Here is a 17,961-nt window from a genome sequence, read left to right on the forward strand (position 1 = left end):
TTCATCCTAATACTGAGATTTTAAAGGTGATAGACGATCTCGTATAGCGTCGCAAGTGTTCTTTTCATATCTTATCTATATTTTCTTAATTTTTTAAAAAAATCTAATTCGCAAAAAAATTGCATGTCAATAGATTTAATGGTGATTGAAACTATGATACCAAAACATGGTCTAACTGTGTCATCTTAAGGACAGTATTGAACAAAAAGATAAATTAGGACAAAATCGAAAAATAAACTAAAGATTAATGAACCAAGATATTTTTTCTCTATTAGGTCAATATGATCAATGGGGCAAAATATCAATTTTTCCATTAACAAATCGGTGGAGGGTCTATTTGGTTGAGAATGGGGTGAAGTGCAATTAAGCAAAATCTCAATGGACGGAAAAGTATGTTCTACCTAGTTAATATATATATATATATATATATATATATATAGAATATCCAAATATAAATATAGATTTGGAAAAGTGTTTTACTTAGTTGCTCAATAATTTTTCTTTTTTTGGTCCAACATTTTGATTTGATATTATATAATTTATTTGTTATTTCAGAAAATAAAAAAGTATTTGAGGAAAAAAGGGGAATTTTCATCAGCTAAATTATTTAATGCTATCCACATGGTATGTAACTCGTGTAAAATTTTCTGTCACGTACAGATTCCATCTGTTTCACTATTTGTCTAAAAATTGTATCATACATACACCTAAAATGCATGCATGTATATAGTACATACAAGAATTTACTTGAAAATTTTCAAGTAAATTACTTATAAGGCAAGTAAATTATATAAATGGCAAGAATAATTTTCGGCTAAATACAAGTATTTTATTTGCAGGAAGTGTTTTGAAGTCCTAGTTTTGGAGAGAAGGTATAAACATGGCTCAAGGACCTCATTTGAATCTTTTTGATTGAGGCACTTTGGAAGTTTCATAAATGTGTTTCAATTAGGCGAATACAAAGTTGTATAGTTAAGTTTGAGATTGCACTTGTGTTTGTTTAACAGTGTGGATATATATATTTGATATTATCATTATGGGTAAAGTATAGTTTGCTCTGAATGATCATGTATAAATACTCTTTCGGTTTCTCCATTTCCCTCTCACTTCCCATTAGATGCTCGATTTTAAGTCCATCAGGTTTTATATGCTTTACGACCCATAGAATGACCTCCCACCACCTCAGGTTGCTGCCGTCCCTGACTCTCCCCCTCCAAACACTCCCTCAGGTGCACCTGACACCGAACCCAACGGTTCTCCGCACACCCCCTACCTTTCCCCCAAACCTCCAACTCACAGAGGCGACACCGCTCCCAAGAAACTGAAATTCAAAATCATCTTCAACATACCTGACAATCTTGCAGCTTTAGCCCCTGATTTTGACCTCCAATCTGACATTGAGGATGGAGCCGTTGCTCAAACATCTCCTCAATCCCCCCTAGCTTCTGTGTACGATAGGGAACTGAAGAATCCCAGTGATTTGGACCTTTGCTCCGGTCCACTCCTAGAAGGAAAAGCCCAGAAAGACGGGCCTGAAGAGGAGGCCGAAGGAAGCCCATCTCAGCTGGGCCGAGCCTGGGATTTTACTGGCCAGCAAAGCAGCCCAATGGACTCCCTCTACTTGGGAATCACCAGCAGCCAGGCCCACGATTACTCCCCAACGGGCCCAATTTATCCGGCCCATTACTTGCCTAACTTCCCTTTCCCTTTAGCCAACGCTGTTTTCTACAACCCACTCACCAGGAAAAGAAAAATTGAATTTCCTACAAAAGAGCTAGTTAAACGAGCTGCTCCTTACACCGCCCCCCCCCCCCCCCCCCCACAACAGAATGGCAATATCCCCATGGCAGCAGCCCGATCTGCTCTATTACGTTGAGGAGATGGAAGATGGAGACACCCCCGATGACATCCAAATGGCCGAAGAGGTGGGCCCAAGCATGCCCCCAACTTACCCATGAGTCTCCTCGCTTGGAACTGTCGGGGAATGGCAGGAGATCTGATAGTTCGCGCATTGAGACTCCTCCAAAATAAACACCAGCCCGGCATGATATTCCTATCCGAGACTAAAATTAATTCTGATCGATGCAAGAAGCTAGCTCGGCGATGCAAGATGGACGGTATTTTCTCGGTGGATGCTACAAAATCAGCAGGAGGACTATGCTTGCTTTGGAACACGGAGCTCAAGGTACAAATCCTCCAACACTCTTCTCATTATATCCACGCTATCATTGATCATGCTATTTTACCTGCCTCTTGGTGTGTAACTTGTGTATATGGCCCCCCATATGCTCACTTAAAGCATAATTTCTGGGCTGGCCTAGCCAACATTGCTACTGATATTAAACGCCCTTTGCTGCTTGTTGGCGATTTTAATGAAATTTGCTCTAGCAATGATAAGAGGGGCGAAAAACCTTTTGTTTCCTCAAGCCGCCCCTACCTTGATGATTTTATGAGCCTCTCGGGCTGCATTGACCTAGGTTTCAGTGGAAATCCTTTTACCTGGAGAAATAAACAATCTGGGCTTGCTCATATCAAACAAAGACTTGATCGTGCTATTGCAAATGATGAATGGCGTCTCTTGTTTCCTAAAGCTGGTGTTTTGCATCTGCCTAGCCTTAAATCTGATCATAACCTATATTAGTCAAGCTTTGGATGGAATCTACTAAACGCCCTAAACCTTTCCGTTTTGAAGAAGCTTGGACTCGCGATCCAAGCAGTAATGAAGTGATTCAAAATGCCTGGAATTTCGAAATAAATGGCTCAAAGGCTTACCAATTTTCCTCCAAACTTAAAATCATGAAAAAGGATTTGAAAAACTGGAACAAAAATTGTTTTGGCCTTTGTGATACTAAAATTGCAGGTATCATTGAAGAACTTGATGAGCTTCAGCGTGATATTCCAAATCCTGTTACTAAACAAAGGGAGGACTCTCTGCTTGCTGAGCTTGATGAGATTTTACTAAGGAAGGACTTAATCTGGCACCAAAATCTCGGGAACTATGGCTAAAAAATGGCGACAGAAACTCCAAATTCTTTCACCTCTCCACCATCATCAGACGGAGGACAAATCATATCGCCGCTGTAAAGGGAGAAGGGAATCAATGGATAGAAGACCCTGAGAGCATCGGAGAATATTTCCTTAAAAACTTCAAGGACCTATTCACCTCAACTTCCCCTACCTTCCCGGAAGACCTTGAAGGATTAGTGGAACCTATCATCACGAATGAAGAGAACATCCTCCTTACCTCCACCCCATCCCTTGAAGAGATCACCCATGCCCTAAACTCCATACCAAATCTCAAGGCGCCTGGACCAGACGGCATCCCTTCATTAGTTTACAAACACTACGGCAACATCATCAAGCCACTCCTCACATCGGCAGTCCAAAGCTTCTTCATCTCTGGAAAAATCCTCAAGGAATGGAACAACACCTTCATCACCCTTGTTCCCAAATCCAAAAAGGCTTCCACCTTTAAGAATTTCCGGCCTATAAGTCTCTGCAACGTCTGTTACAAAGTTATATCCAAAGTCATCGCAGAAAAGCTCAAACCCCTACTCCATAAACTAATCTTGCCAAATCAGATTGCCTTCATTGAAGGAAGATGGATTAATGAAAATGGCCTTCTCGCACAAGAAATCATCCACACAATGAAGACATCAAGGGCTCGAAAAGGCTGGGTCACCATGAAGATTGACTTAATGAAAGCCTTCGACAAGTTAGAGTGGAGCTTCATAATTACAGTACTCAAGCAATTTGGCTTTCATGATAAATTCATCAGCTGGATACACCAGTGCATCTCCACCTCCGCAATGTCCATTCTCATAAATGGGTCACCACACGGATATTTTTCCCCAAAAAGAGGTCTAAGACAAGGTGATCCAATCTCCCCCTATCTTTTCGTCATTTCCATGGAGATATTGTCTCGTCTCATGTATAGGGCTGAAGAGCAAGGAGCCATTAGAGGAATCCAAATCTGCAGAGGCGCGCCCAAAATCTCTCATCTAATGTTCACCGATGACCTACTAATTCTTGCAAGAGCAACCACCACTGATACAAATAACGTCAAGAATATTCTTGATAAATTCTGCTCATGGTCGGGACAAGAGGTCAACCTCGCAAAATCAGGAGTTTACTTCTCAAAGAACACTCCAGCCGCTTCTCGCAGAGATATCAAAGATGCAATGAATGAAAAAGCTCAAAGAAGACTCCCGCTACCTTGGTAACCCATTCCTTGTCAAGAAGAAGCGAAAAGATTCCTTCCAATTCATTATTGATAAAATCAAAAACAAGTTATCCTCTTGGAAAGCTAAATCTCTATCTTGGGCGGGAAGGGCTACATTAGTGAACTCAGTTATCTCCTCAATCCCCATATACACAATGTCCTTATTTCGGCTCCCTAGATCAACTCTCAATGAAATTGACTGAGCTACAAGTCGATTCTGGTGGGGGAACTCAAAAGAAATAGGACATACCTTCACACCAAAAAGCTGGGCCGCTCTATGTTAGCCTAAAGCATCCGGAGGCTTAGGCTTTCGAAGGGTTGAAGACTCCAATCGCGCCATGCTTTCCAAAACGGCTTGGGCCCTCACCTTTAACTCAAATAGCCTAGCCTCGCGAGTGATGAAGGCCAAGTATGGGAGTCCCCTAGCACCCTCCCAACGCACTCCAGCTTCCACTTCAAGCATTTGGAAAGGACTTCTATGGTGCAGAAATACACTTCTGGTAGGTACGTGTTTCTCCATTGGGAATGGCAGTTCCACCTCCGCATGGCACGACCCTTGGATCCTAGGTAATCCGTCCTTTAAACCTATCCCGAGTATAGGTATACAAGCCGAACCAGACACCAAAGTATGTGACCTAATGCTCTTCCATCCCAAAAGATGGAACACCCCTCTGCTCCTGAATCTCTTCGATCAAGGCACGGTAAGAAATATCTTGAAAATCCATATCCCTCTAGAAGATTATGGTGATTCAATTGTATGGACTCCGTCCTCTTCAGGCTCGCACAGTGTCAAATCTTTCTATCTTCTAGACCAGCACCACAGATTCAACACCACCCTGACCACAAACCGGAAAAAGCTTTGGAGCTTAAAGATTCATGACCGCCTGAAAATCCATTTATGGAGAGTTGCTAGTGAATGCCTCCTCTGGTTCTCTCAAAGCGATGCTCCTTGTCCGCTTTGTCGTACCAGCTCCGATAACTTTACACATCTCTTCCGAGAATGCATCTTTTATCGTGTTGCTTGGAGGGAATCACCATGGGATATATGCGCTGAAGCAACCCCATGCATAACATCTACTGATATTGTCAACTTCATTGCGAATCCTCCTGTTTCCATTTCTCGCCATTTGACTAACAGCTTACCTTTCTCTCTTTATGGTTCCATCATTTTATATCATCTCTGGTCTCTAAGAAATGATGTCTTATTTGCAGGACGCATTGCTGACCTATCCGACTGCCTTTGCAGCATCAGACGCGCTTTCACAGAATACAACACCTGTCAGTCACCACTGCCTCATTTTGAGCCCAATTCGGGATCTGGCCAACGTGAAGAGGAAGCAGGCAGTCTCTCTGAAGAGTGGAACTTCATACACACTGATGCTGCATGGACCACAGAAAACGCTACCCTTGCAGGAACTTGAAGCCAACCAAACATGCCCATATCACACTCATGGATTTCTAAAGCAGAAACGGCTTCTCCTCTGCAAGCTGAAGCCCGAGCAGTCTTGCTCGCAATCTCCATGGCGCTTGACCAAGGATGGCGAAAGATTTGGATTAGGTCGGATGCCCTACTGCTAATCGACGCTATCATCTCTCCGCATCGCTCCCCTTGGGAAATCAAACCTTTAGTCTCCGATATCGTTAGATTATTAGTTCTTTTTTGGGACTGGAAATGTACTTGGACTCCACGCTCGGATAACTCTCAAGCTCATGACTTAAGCGTACTTGGCAATAAGTCAAATTTTCCTTCCTTTTGTATGTTTGAGGGTTATCCAAAGCTCGATGTACCTTTTATGCATTAATACAACCCCCTATCTTATTTATCAAAAAAAAAAAGGTTTTATATGCTTCAACAAATTTAAAAAGTGATCAGCTATGCGTGGTTATGATCGGGATTAAGCTACTATTTGGTCCGGGTCATGACACAAATCCTTGAGCCAATGTGATTAGAAGCACATGGAAATTCCTAATTAAGTATCGGGTTAATGGTTCCATTGATCACTACAAAGCTCAGTTACTTGCTTAGGGTTTTCGGCAGAAACCAGGTATTGATTTCCATGAGACATTTAGTCCTGTGGTCAAGCCCTCTACTATTTGATTAATTCTTGCCCTTGCTCATTCTTCATCCTGGGATATTAATCAATTAGATGTTAAAAATGCATTCCTTCGTGGCTATCTCAATGAGGAGGTCTACATGCGTCAACCCCCCGGTTGCATTCATCCTTTATTTCCTAACCATATATGTCATCTTCACAAATCCTTATATGGTCTGAAGCAGGCGCCTAGGGCAAGGTTCACCTGTTTTAGCACATTTCTTCACTCCCTTCGGTTTGTTTCCAGCCCTATAGATTCCTCTCTTTTCATATATCAAAATGGCTAGCGCACCATCATCCTTCTACTATATGCAGACGACATTACTCTCACTGGTAGCTCTCCTTCCCTGCTAAATTGCTATGTCAAAATTTTATCCGATGAATTTGCCATGAAGGACCTTGGCCCCTTACACTTCTTTCTAGGTGTTCAGGCTAACCGCAACACTGGTACTCTCTTTGTCTCCTAGCAAAAATACATTTATGTTGTGCTTGCTTGGTTTGGCTTAGACAAGTCTACTGTAGTTAAAACTCCCTTATTGTCTCGTAGCAATCTATCATTGAGTGATGGAGAATTATTAGCCGATCCCTCTGAGTATAGGAGCATGGTTGGTGCCTTATAGTACATAACAATCAATCCGCTTGACATTTGTTTTGCTGTGAATTTGGTTAGGCAGTTTATGCATGCTCGTCGAACAAATCACTTGCAAGTTGCCAATAAATTTTGCTCTACCTCAAGGGCACCATCTCGCATGGTCTAGCGCTTTGCAAGTCTTCGTTAGGTCCAATCTTATCTCCTGATGCTCCAAGAAGTAGCCCACGGTATCCAAAAGCTCCACTGAGGCCGAATACTGAGCTCTATATTGCAGTGACATTGTGGCTTCCTCAATTACTCTCCGATATTGGCCGTCACACTCCAAGTTTGGTCATTGTCTGCTGCGACAACATCAATGCTACCTATCTCGCCTCTAATTCGGCACAACATTAAAGGTTTAAGCACATTGCCGTGGATTACCACTTTGTTCGGGAGAGATTACAACATGGGGACCTTCATGTTCGCTATGTTCCGACATCAAGACAACTGGCGGACATCCTTATGAAGAATTTTTCGGTGTCTCTTTTTCATTCCAACCATTGTAATCTGTTAGTGTCTACGCCCCAACAAATTGAGGGGTGTATTAAAATATATTTTGATATATCATTTTCTAATATAAATCATTGTGTATCGAGACACCTCCATGTACCAAATTGTATATATATATATATATATATATATATATATATATATACACGTCAAGATGACCTTATTGGGTCACGGCCTTAATCACTCACACCTCTAATGTCCAACTTGAAGAACGAAGACCCGTGCACGGATGTTGGAACGCTAATAAATGATAAAACTCATTAAAAAAATTAACTAATGCGCAACTAGGTGTAAACTTATTCAATTTAGTCAATAATGCTTGTCAAAACATTAAAACTTTAGCAATTCTAAGAATCGTTTTACGAAAAGAGAAAAACTTCGTTGAAGGTAGCAATTAATATCATCTCATCAAACTATGCATGCAATATATCTATGAATACCATTTGCTCTTCTCATTTTTGCACTCTTCATCCGCCTACTCTCGGAGAACTATTTCGGTTACATTTATTGTGCAAGAGAAACATGGGTGGTAAGGGTGATTGAGGCAATGGCAGTGGTGAGGGTGTCAGGAAAGGCAATGGTAGTGGTGGCCGCAGCAGCGACGACGGTGACAACAACAGAGGCTCGGGAATGATGGTCGCTATGGACAGTGGTGGATCGTCTTACATATTAAAGGATGCGTTTCGGAATCCACAATGATGCTTTCCATGACTCCACGGAAAAAAACAATGGTAGAGCGAAAGAAATATTGAGTCCTTGCTTAGAAATATACGTACTACGACCCGTATATGTTATGGAAGTCTAACTAAATAAAAGTTTAGTGACATATATATGTGTGTGTGTATATATATATATATAATATGAAGTTTTGATTAGTCTAACTATGCATATTGGGCAATAGATCGTAGATATATATGACATTACAAGCAACTATTCTTAAAAGTACTCAAACGCGAAAGGATGATAATTGTGGCTATTTACTACTTAATAATAATTTGAATATTTTAATAGAATCTTTAATTTCAAAAGTAATTAAGAGATTTTCTTGAAAGGTCAAGAGGTTTTTAGGAAATTTAAGAATTTTTTCATTTTTTATGTTATCAATAAATACATTTAGAAATTCTTAAAGTTTTTCTTTGATGGTGGATAGAAACCAATATCACTAAACGAAATGGTACTTTCACCCTAAAAAAAAAGAAGAAATGATGATTTTCAAAATAAGTTTATACTTATATATATACATATATATATTATCCTTGTCTGTAGATACATATAATTAAGTTTGACTAAAATCCTAACAGAAAAAAAACTTTGACTAAATTAGCATTTTAGAATAAACTAACAAATATTGGTAACATTAAAAAGAACTATCTCTAAGTAAGGCAAACCACACAATGTATTCGATCATAACGTAAATTACTTAATAAAAATACAAACTCAATTTATATTATTTTAAACTGAAGCATTTAAGTTCTTAAAAAAATTTATTATTGTGCAAAAGATGTAAAATTTTAGCAACTAAAGTATCTTATGCAATTTCAATATTAAAAATAAAAAGTTCTTTTGAAGAAAAAAAATTAATTAATCACCTTAATTTTGATTAAAATAATTTTATTTAATTAATCTTACTAAATCTATTATCTATTGCATATATAAAAGTGTGAAGCCACATTTGTGTTTCTCGATTTTTTATAGTACATATTCCGCTCATTCAATGCATGTGGACAATCCTGTAATCTCTATTGCAGCCTTTAAATGCATGTGAAAAATATTTTAATTAATACCTCTTAATTATTCAAAAATATGACACTTCAATTTAATGGTGGCTTTTCATCAAAGATGATCATCCAATTGAATAGTGCCTTTCTGGAGATTAAATGATAGAATTTTCTTTTCCATTTTTTAGATTCTTTTTAAAGAAAAACTTATTTCTTTAGTAAATTGCATTTTTTTTCCATTTTTACCTCATAAAATCTTCAATCAAATAATCAAATATTTCATTTTCGTATGTAAAATTTTTATGTTTAATTTTAGGTTACATGCTATACATCACAAATATTATGTGATATTACTACATATCTTTCAAATAATCTTAAACTAACAAATTAATCGAACTTATAATATATATACAGGTTTAATATAACCAATTGCAAGTTTTGAAATTGAATAATATATTAGATTGGCCAAAACTATAAATTAACATGCCCTTGAGTTCAACCAATCTTACTAGATCTATTGACCATTATGAAACTAACAGATATTAATTCTTATAAAAAATAAATATCAGCTCGATTTGATTCTCTGAAAATAGATAGGAAGTGGTTAAGTCTATCTATCTATCCATCTATCTATACCCTATCTATCTATCTATCTATCTATCTATATATATATATATCTCCCTTCGCCCTGCCTCTGCCTCGTCACCGCTTTGTAATTTTCACATCCTCTTTTCTCTACAAGCGAACTCCAGATATGCACACCATTCATGTTTCTTTTTTATTTTTTATTTCTCCAGTTTATTCTTAGACATGCACTGCTGCCATTTCTTCCTTCCCTGAACATTTTGCTTTCGTCTTCCTCCCAATTACAATTTGCATTACTGCAATATCGACATTGACGCGTGGCCATAGCACTATGGAGCACCTAGGCTTGATTGTTCGTAGCGCTTGTGGTCAGCCAATCTCGGTTCAGGTATGCGCCCCACTTTCCTTGACGCCAAGTTGGTTTGTGTGTTTTTAGAATATTCAATGCAAATGCCCGCAAGGTGACTCGAATATTCGAGTTGTTCTCGCATTGGCAGCTAGTCTGAATTTGGAGATCAAGCAGCTCGATGTAAAAACAGCTTTCCTGTATGGTGACTTGGAGGAAGAAATATATATATGGAGCAGCCTGAAAGATTCCGAGTTAAAGGTAAGGAGCATTTGGTGTGCAGGCTGAGGAAGAGCTTGTATGGGCTTAAGCAAGCACCTCGACAATGGTACAAAAAGTTTGACTCTTTCATGTTGAGCCATGGCTACACACAGACAACTTCAGATAATTGTGTGTTCGTGAAACAATTCTCGGATGGTGATTTTATCATTTTACTGTTATATGTGGATGATATGTTGCTTGTTGATCATGATATGAGCAAGATTGCAGACTTGAAGAAAGAGCTCAACAAGTAATTTGCCATGAAGGATTTGGGACCGGCGAAGCAGATTCTTGGGATGCATATTTCTCGTGACAGATCAAGTGGAAAACTTTGACTTTCTCAAGAGAAGTACATCGAGAAGATTTTGGATCGGTTCAACATGGGTAATGCTAAACCAGTTTCATCACCACTTGCTTCTCATTTCAAAATTAGCTCGAAGCAATGTCCTACATGTGAGAAGGAGAAAGAAGAGATGAAGAAAGTTCCTTACTCATCAGCTGTAGAAAGTTTAATGTATGTCATGGTCTGTACAAGGCCAGATATCGCTCATTCTGTTGGTGTGGTTAGTCGTTTTCTCTCCAATTCGGGGAAAGAGTATTGGAATGCGGTTAAGTGGATCCTGAGGTATCTCAGAGGAACATCCAAGGTGTGTTTACACTTTGGCACTGGTAAGCCGGAGTTAGTGGGCCACACGGATGCGGATATGGCAGGAGATATCGATTCCCGGAAATCCACTTCGGGATACTTGATGACTTTTGCAGGGGGAGCTATCTCATAACAGGGGGAGCTATCTCATGACAATCAAAGTTTCAAAAGTGCATCGCTTTGTCTACAACGGAAGCCGAATATATTGCGGTGACCGAAGGTTGCAAGGAGATGTTGTGGTTGCAAAAGTTTTTGCAGGAGTTGAGCTTGAAGCAAGAAATGTATGTTCTACACTGTGATAGTCAAAGCGCCATTCATCTTTACAAGAATCCCACTTTCCATTCGAGGTCGAAGCATATCGATATCAAGTTTCATTGGATTAGAGATGTGTTAGAGTCCAAGCTGGTGAAAATAGACAAAGTGTACATTGATGAGAATGGAGCTGATATGATGACAAAACCTCTCGTCAGGGACAAACTTCATGTTTGCCGAAGTATAGTCGGTATGCTCGAAGCCTCCAAATAGTCGGGAGGGGGAGTTTGTTGGGTATCCCTCCAATTTGGAGGAAGTTGGGCTCAAATTGTGTTGGGCTTTTATAGGGTTTTAATAGGCCCAAGGACCCACTTTTGTTAGGGTTTATTTTGCAGCACAGTGGCTGATCTGCAGATAAGAATAGAATAGAAAAGTAGCAGAATACATAGAGCATCAGAGCAGAATTTCAGTTCGACCAGCTGGAGATTAAACCTCGATCGGAAGGGTAAAAAAAATTCCGATTGGGACGAAATTTTGACAAAGGCTTCACGACGTGTGGAGCTAAGTTCAAAAACGGTCAGAATTTCTATTCGAGCTCTGTAGGTGCTGTTTCAGCTGACTTTGTGAACCACTCGATGTAGGTGACGAATTTAGTATTTGGGTGATCCAAGATAATGTTTCTCTTGAGTTTGGTGATCCAAGGGTTTTACCCTTGATGAAAGACAGTGTATAACCTTCATTCATAGTGGATCGTTGATTCGGAGTTGGTCCCGTGATTTTTCCCCACATCGGGGTTTTTCACGTAAAATTCTTGGTGTTCTTTTTTTTATTGCTTGTTGGTTGATTTGATTAGTTCCTATCTCGATTACACTAGTAGGGGAGAAAGATTAATTGCTGCGTTGTTATTTGGTTAAATACATCCCTTCTCAACAGTATATTCCAATGGAATGAATAGTTCAATTAAAAATATTCTCTTGCAGGAATGAAGAGAAGAAGAAATATGATTGAGAAGTGCAGATTTTGTTTTCTGCTTGCAGAGTTGCCGGTAGCCTCATTTCATAATTTTCAGTTAATAAAGAATCATTCTCTAATGTACAGATGACAGTTATATCGAACTTTAACAACAACTCTCATGGACTATAATATCGTAGCCGCTTGTTTATTATTATTATTATTATTATTGATATGTGGTATCAGTTCCAAATGTAGATACAGTTGAATTTCATAGCGATTGGGCCAAAAGCTCTTAATGGCTGGTAGTTGTAATGTGAGTGAGATTCATCTCCCCATTTCTCTATGTTTTCACACCTAGTGACACTAACTGTCCACTTCTAGGGTCATTACCCTCTTCGATTGATTTTTCCTTTTTAAACTCTTTGAAAGTACCCTACACTCTGTTTGCGAAATTATGCTATCTATTTTTTCAACCAAAGGACGGCCCTCCCTACGTTGCTTTGCTCATTTCGTCTATTACCGACCTTCCATTGACTGTTAACACCCTTCCCTTTCCCAACAGTTCTCTTTCTGCACCTATGTTAATGGTCTTCCATCTTGGGTGTGATTAGTCGTGTTATTACACTCATTCTCTTGCTATTCATTTAGTGACTGTTATAAATTTGGTTTAATTGTTGCGCTTCCCGACTATGATGTGTCTTCCCATTTAACTACCCCTTTAGGCGCTTCGATGGCTTCCTCCTTGAACATCACTTGTTCATGCTCACAGTCTACCCTGCTCTTCCATCACTCCTTGCACTCTCTAATTGTCCTTTTCCTCGACTTCATCTGTATTGCTTCTCTTCTTCTTGATTATCGTATCAATAGTTAAATTTCTTCTAACATTCATCAGCGTTTATGTAAAATCCTAATACTGAAACCCCTTCCCTCCCACTCCACACCATGAAAAATTGTCCCCCATTACAATCCTATATCTTGAATGGCATATACAATTATTTTATAACATGTGTTATTAAAATAACACTTTGTAATCACCAACCACACTCAGTTATTATTATATTGATGTGATATCTTTTTTATCAAACACTTTTGGGTTGCTCGATGTAATGCCCTTGCATCATTTTCTGTTATATTTGCATTTCTTTTTTTAAAAAAAAATTCAACTGCTAATTAAAATGGTAGCATTTTCCCTTCAAATTGCATAGTTTGCTCATAATCAGTGGGGGTAATAGATTTTTCTTTTTCCATTTCCAGTTCATGTACCTTATACTACGACAGTCCAATCATGTGAAATTCAAGACAAATTTTTTCCTTGTTCCTTTAAATGGTGCATCCATATTATATACACTGGATATCTTGCGACCTTGAAGACAACACAAATAGCTTTTCCATCAGGATAATATCGTAGCTGATATTACTTCTTGGACGATTAGAGCTGATATCCTTGTCTTTTATGTTGTTCACAGAAAATCATGCATTAGGGAGATGCAAGCTTATGTCGACTCTACTTATTGGATCATAACTCCACACTGCGACTAAGGAAAGATCATACCTTTGAAGTAAACAATTCACGGGAGTGTTAATACTTGGGGCATATGCAAAGATTTGTTAGAACCTATGGTCATATAGATACTAACAAGTTTCAAAAGGATTACCCACGAGATGATGGGTATCAATAATCTTATTAATCAAAAGCATTTTTCTTTTGTTCTTCTATGTTTATAAGTTACAGTAGGCCCAAAAAGAGTGACTCAAAAAGGACAGATTTGTTGTTCACTGGTACAACCTCCATGTAACTAATGGGTCAAATCATTTTACATGTCTTGGAAGGTAATCATATATAACAAAATGATATCTTAACTACTAAAGTGCAATACTTGCACGTGCTTTACAAACTAATTTATTAATAAAATATATGAATTAGTATTCCTTTTAAGTGAAAAGAGTATTATTTTTTTATGTAAATAAAGTATCTAATTGATTATTGACAAGTAATACTTATAAAGACTCATGAAATAATTAAAAAAATATAAATTATTGTCACGAACAATGATCCTGCACAATGCGTTGGTGAACTGGCTAGTTTTGATTAATTTATCGATTGTCCGTAGGCCGGGCAAGCACTAGTTTTAATTATGTGTCCTTTTCCCTCTTACTTCCACTGGGCTGGCCGGCTGGGCATATCTTCGTCGGAATTCTCCTTTGTTTTCTAGTTATTTCTTTTGGATAAGGAATTAGATTTCATTTTCCTAGAAAACTGGGGAAAAAGTGAAAAAGGGAAAACCGTTCTCCCGCCTCTGCTGCATCTTCCATCTCATAATGGAAAAACAGAATCTGCAACGTCTTGCAAAAACTAACAGACAGAACAGACCCACCAATAACCTAAAGTTCTTCCTCTTCTTCTTCTTCTTCTTCTTCTTCTTCTTCCCTTCTGCTCCTCGAATCTCCATGAGTTGCTGCTCCGGCCTACGCCATGTTTTCCTCTTCCTCTCAGCCGCTAGGCTACCCACAGGCGCAGAGCCTGGCCTTAGCCGCCATCTTCCTCTCCACGGCCATGCTCTTCCTCGCTCTCCCCAGGCACAGAAAATGCAGAGCCTTGCCTTCCTGTCTACGCTCCGCAGGCACGAAGAAGAAGAACAAGAGGAAGAATGTCGTCAAGAGGGTCCGGTTCGCAGACAATGTGATTGTGACGGAACTTCAGAAAGTGATGATCGATGGCGACAAGGAGGAGAACATTAACAGCAAGAATTACAGGAGGAGGAGTAGTAGGAAGACAAAGCCCGACAATTCAAATTCGTCTCCTGAGGTCAGAGGAGGTTCCGGGAGCAGAACCGACCAGAACTGCCGGAGCATGCCCGCGAATCGGGTCGTTGTGTGGGACTCGGTTATGGTCAGGGATCATGTAGATAGGCTGGGGCAGTGCGTGTTTTGATCAATCCGAGATAAATCTTCCGGTGTAAATAGAAACTGTTTTCTTAGTTTGTTTTGTAAATCATCTTTTTGTTTTCCATATTTTCTTTTTCGGTGAGCAAACGGGCAAGAGCCCATTACAAAAGAAAAGCAAACTAAGAAGAAATAAGACAGGTATACCTCAACAATATCGTCAAATAACAGCGGTGCTAGGAAAGGAGGAGGAGAGTGAAACAGGTGAAGTCCAACTAGCAAACTGATAGCTGCCCTCGCTAATCAATCTGCACAAAAATTCTCCTTCTGGTAGACATCATGGTTGTCAAAATCGATATTCGAATTGTAAAATCGCGATTAGAGGGGATCATCGATTCCGATTTCATGGGATGAATCGGGACGGTAGAATCGGGCATTAATCGGGCGGCCAAGAATCGCAAAATCGCGAATCGGGCCGATTCTGCTATTCTGGATTCAGGCCAGAGTCGGGCCAAGCCCGGCCCAGAAGCAGGCCGAAGCCCAGGCCCCAGCAAACTGATAGCTGCCCTTGCTAATCAATCTGCACAATAATTTTTCTTCCGCTAGACATGGCGCCAAACTTCAACAGACCAATACCGCCCCAAGAATTCCATATTTTCATTTTGCATTTTTTGTGTTCTATATATAGATGTATATGTTTTGGCAAAACATATATTTTTTGTTTTTCATATTTTCTTTCTCGGTGAGCTAATGGGCTAGAGCCCATTACAAAAGAAAAGCAAAATAAGAAGAAATAAGGCGGGTATACCTCAACAATATCGTCAAATAACAACGGTGCTAAGAAAGACAGAGGAGAGTGAAACGGGTGAAGTCCAATTGGCAAACTGATAGCTGTCCTCGCTAATCAATATGCACAAGAATTCTCCTTCCGATAGACATAGTGCCGAACTTCAACAGACCAATACCGCCCCAAGAATTCCATATTTTAATTTTGCATTTTTTTGTGTTCTATATATAGATGTATATGTTTTGGCAAAACATATATTTATATGTTTGTAATCTCTTGAGTTTCTCATTCAAGTAAAGGATTTTTCTTTCTATTTTTAATTTTATTTAAATGTTATTATCCCTTTCAACAAGTGCGCTTCCTGATGTTCGAACTTATGTTCTCCTCCTTATAGGAATGAGCTGCTTACTTCTACTCCCATGATTGATAGTTATGGACCAACTCAAGCGCTATTAAAATATTCCCCATTCCTGCTCTCTAGAAAATAAATTTGGTTGCCACCTGATTAAGCTTGGCCAGACACTATTTTCATCATGTTATATGTAGAATTTTTGGCTACATAAGGAGGCTGATCTTTCCGCCACCATTCTGCATATTAAGAAAGCTTTTAACGAATGCAGTAGCAAACAACCAATTTGTGTGAGATCTTCGACCTCGCGCCTGAACCTGCCCTAAATGGACAGGACAGCAGCATCTGGCATCGGGATCAGGACTGGATATGCATCAGCACAGATGCTGCTCGGACGGAAGCAAAGGCTCGCCTCATGCTGTCTCCTGTTCCTGGTACGCACCTGCAATTATGGCTGCCTCTCCACTCCAGGCAGAGGCCAAGGCTGTGCTGCTGGCCATCTTTCTTGCTCTTGATCGTGGATGGAGGAAATTGTGGACTCAAATTGATGCATTGTTACTAGTTGATACTATCCTTAGAACTCCTCACCCCTCTTGGGAAATTAGGAGCATTATTTGAGATATTACTAATTTTCTTCCTCCTCTATTGAGTTGGAAATGTACTTGGATCCCCGGTCACAATAACCCTCTTGCTCATGACTTGGATTAAAGTCAAATTTTCACTCATTTTGTGTGCTCGAGGGCTATCTACGTTTGATGTTCCTCGACTTGGTATCAATATTATCTACATCTTACCTATCAAAAAGAAAAAAGAAAATGTTTAGCATTTGTGAAATGCATTCTGCCCAGTTTTGTGGACAACCGGTCTTGTCCAGTGATCTTTTGTTTATCGTTCTAGTAGCAATATAACTATAGGTCCTACTACATGAGTGTGCGTAGGTTTAGCGCTTCTAGACCATCAATGATGGTTGAACATATTCTTCTATTTTGGGGTCCATCTGACGTGACGACGAGTCATGATAACACATATGATATTCTCAATTCAATTATTTAGTATTTTTAGTACAAGTACTTTTTTAACTTATAATTTCAATTCGAATGTTTAGTATTTCAGTTTAAATATTCAAGGGGTTTTTACATCATATATCTCATGGTTTTACCGTTTTCTCAAATTTATCACATGCTTTTAAAATTATCCAAAACAGCCTATGGTTTACACCTTATTTTAAATCTATCATGCCGTCAATTTGTCCGTCAATGAAACGTAAGTAGGCTCCAAATCTATTCTATGATTTTAATTTTTTCTCATATTTATCCTATAGTTTTAATTTTTTTTCCTCATATCTATCCCCAGCAAAGGGCCATCGTGACAACAATGGGTTTACTTACGTTCCACGTCAGCAACACCGTTAAATGTTAACGAAGAAATTAACGCCATGATAGATTTGGAACCAGATATAAACGATGTGTTTTTTCTAAGTAATTCTTAAATCATGAGATAAATTTGAGAAACAGATGATATCATGTGATATATGGCGTAATAACCCCAATATTTAATACTTTGTACTCATGTAAATCTACTAAATACTTGAATTGTAATATTAAATACTTGAGCTAAACATGTCACCATATACTACATCATTCTAAATTTCCGTCTATTATTTCATAATTTTTACTTATTTCTTTATTATCTCCTCTTTGTTCCCAGCTACCTCTCTAGAGTGG

Source organism: Punica granatum, chromosome 3 (assembly GCF_007655135.1).
Source record: "Punica granatum isolate Tunisia-2019 chromosome 3, ASM765513v2, whole genome shotgun sequence".
Classification (NCBI taxonomy): Eukaryota; Viridiplantae; Streptophyta; class Magnoliopsida; order Myrtales; family Lythraceae; genus Punica; species Punica granatum.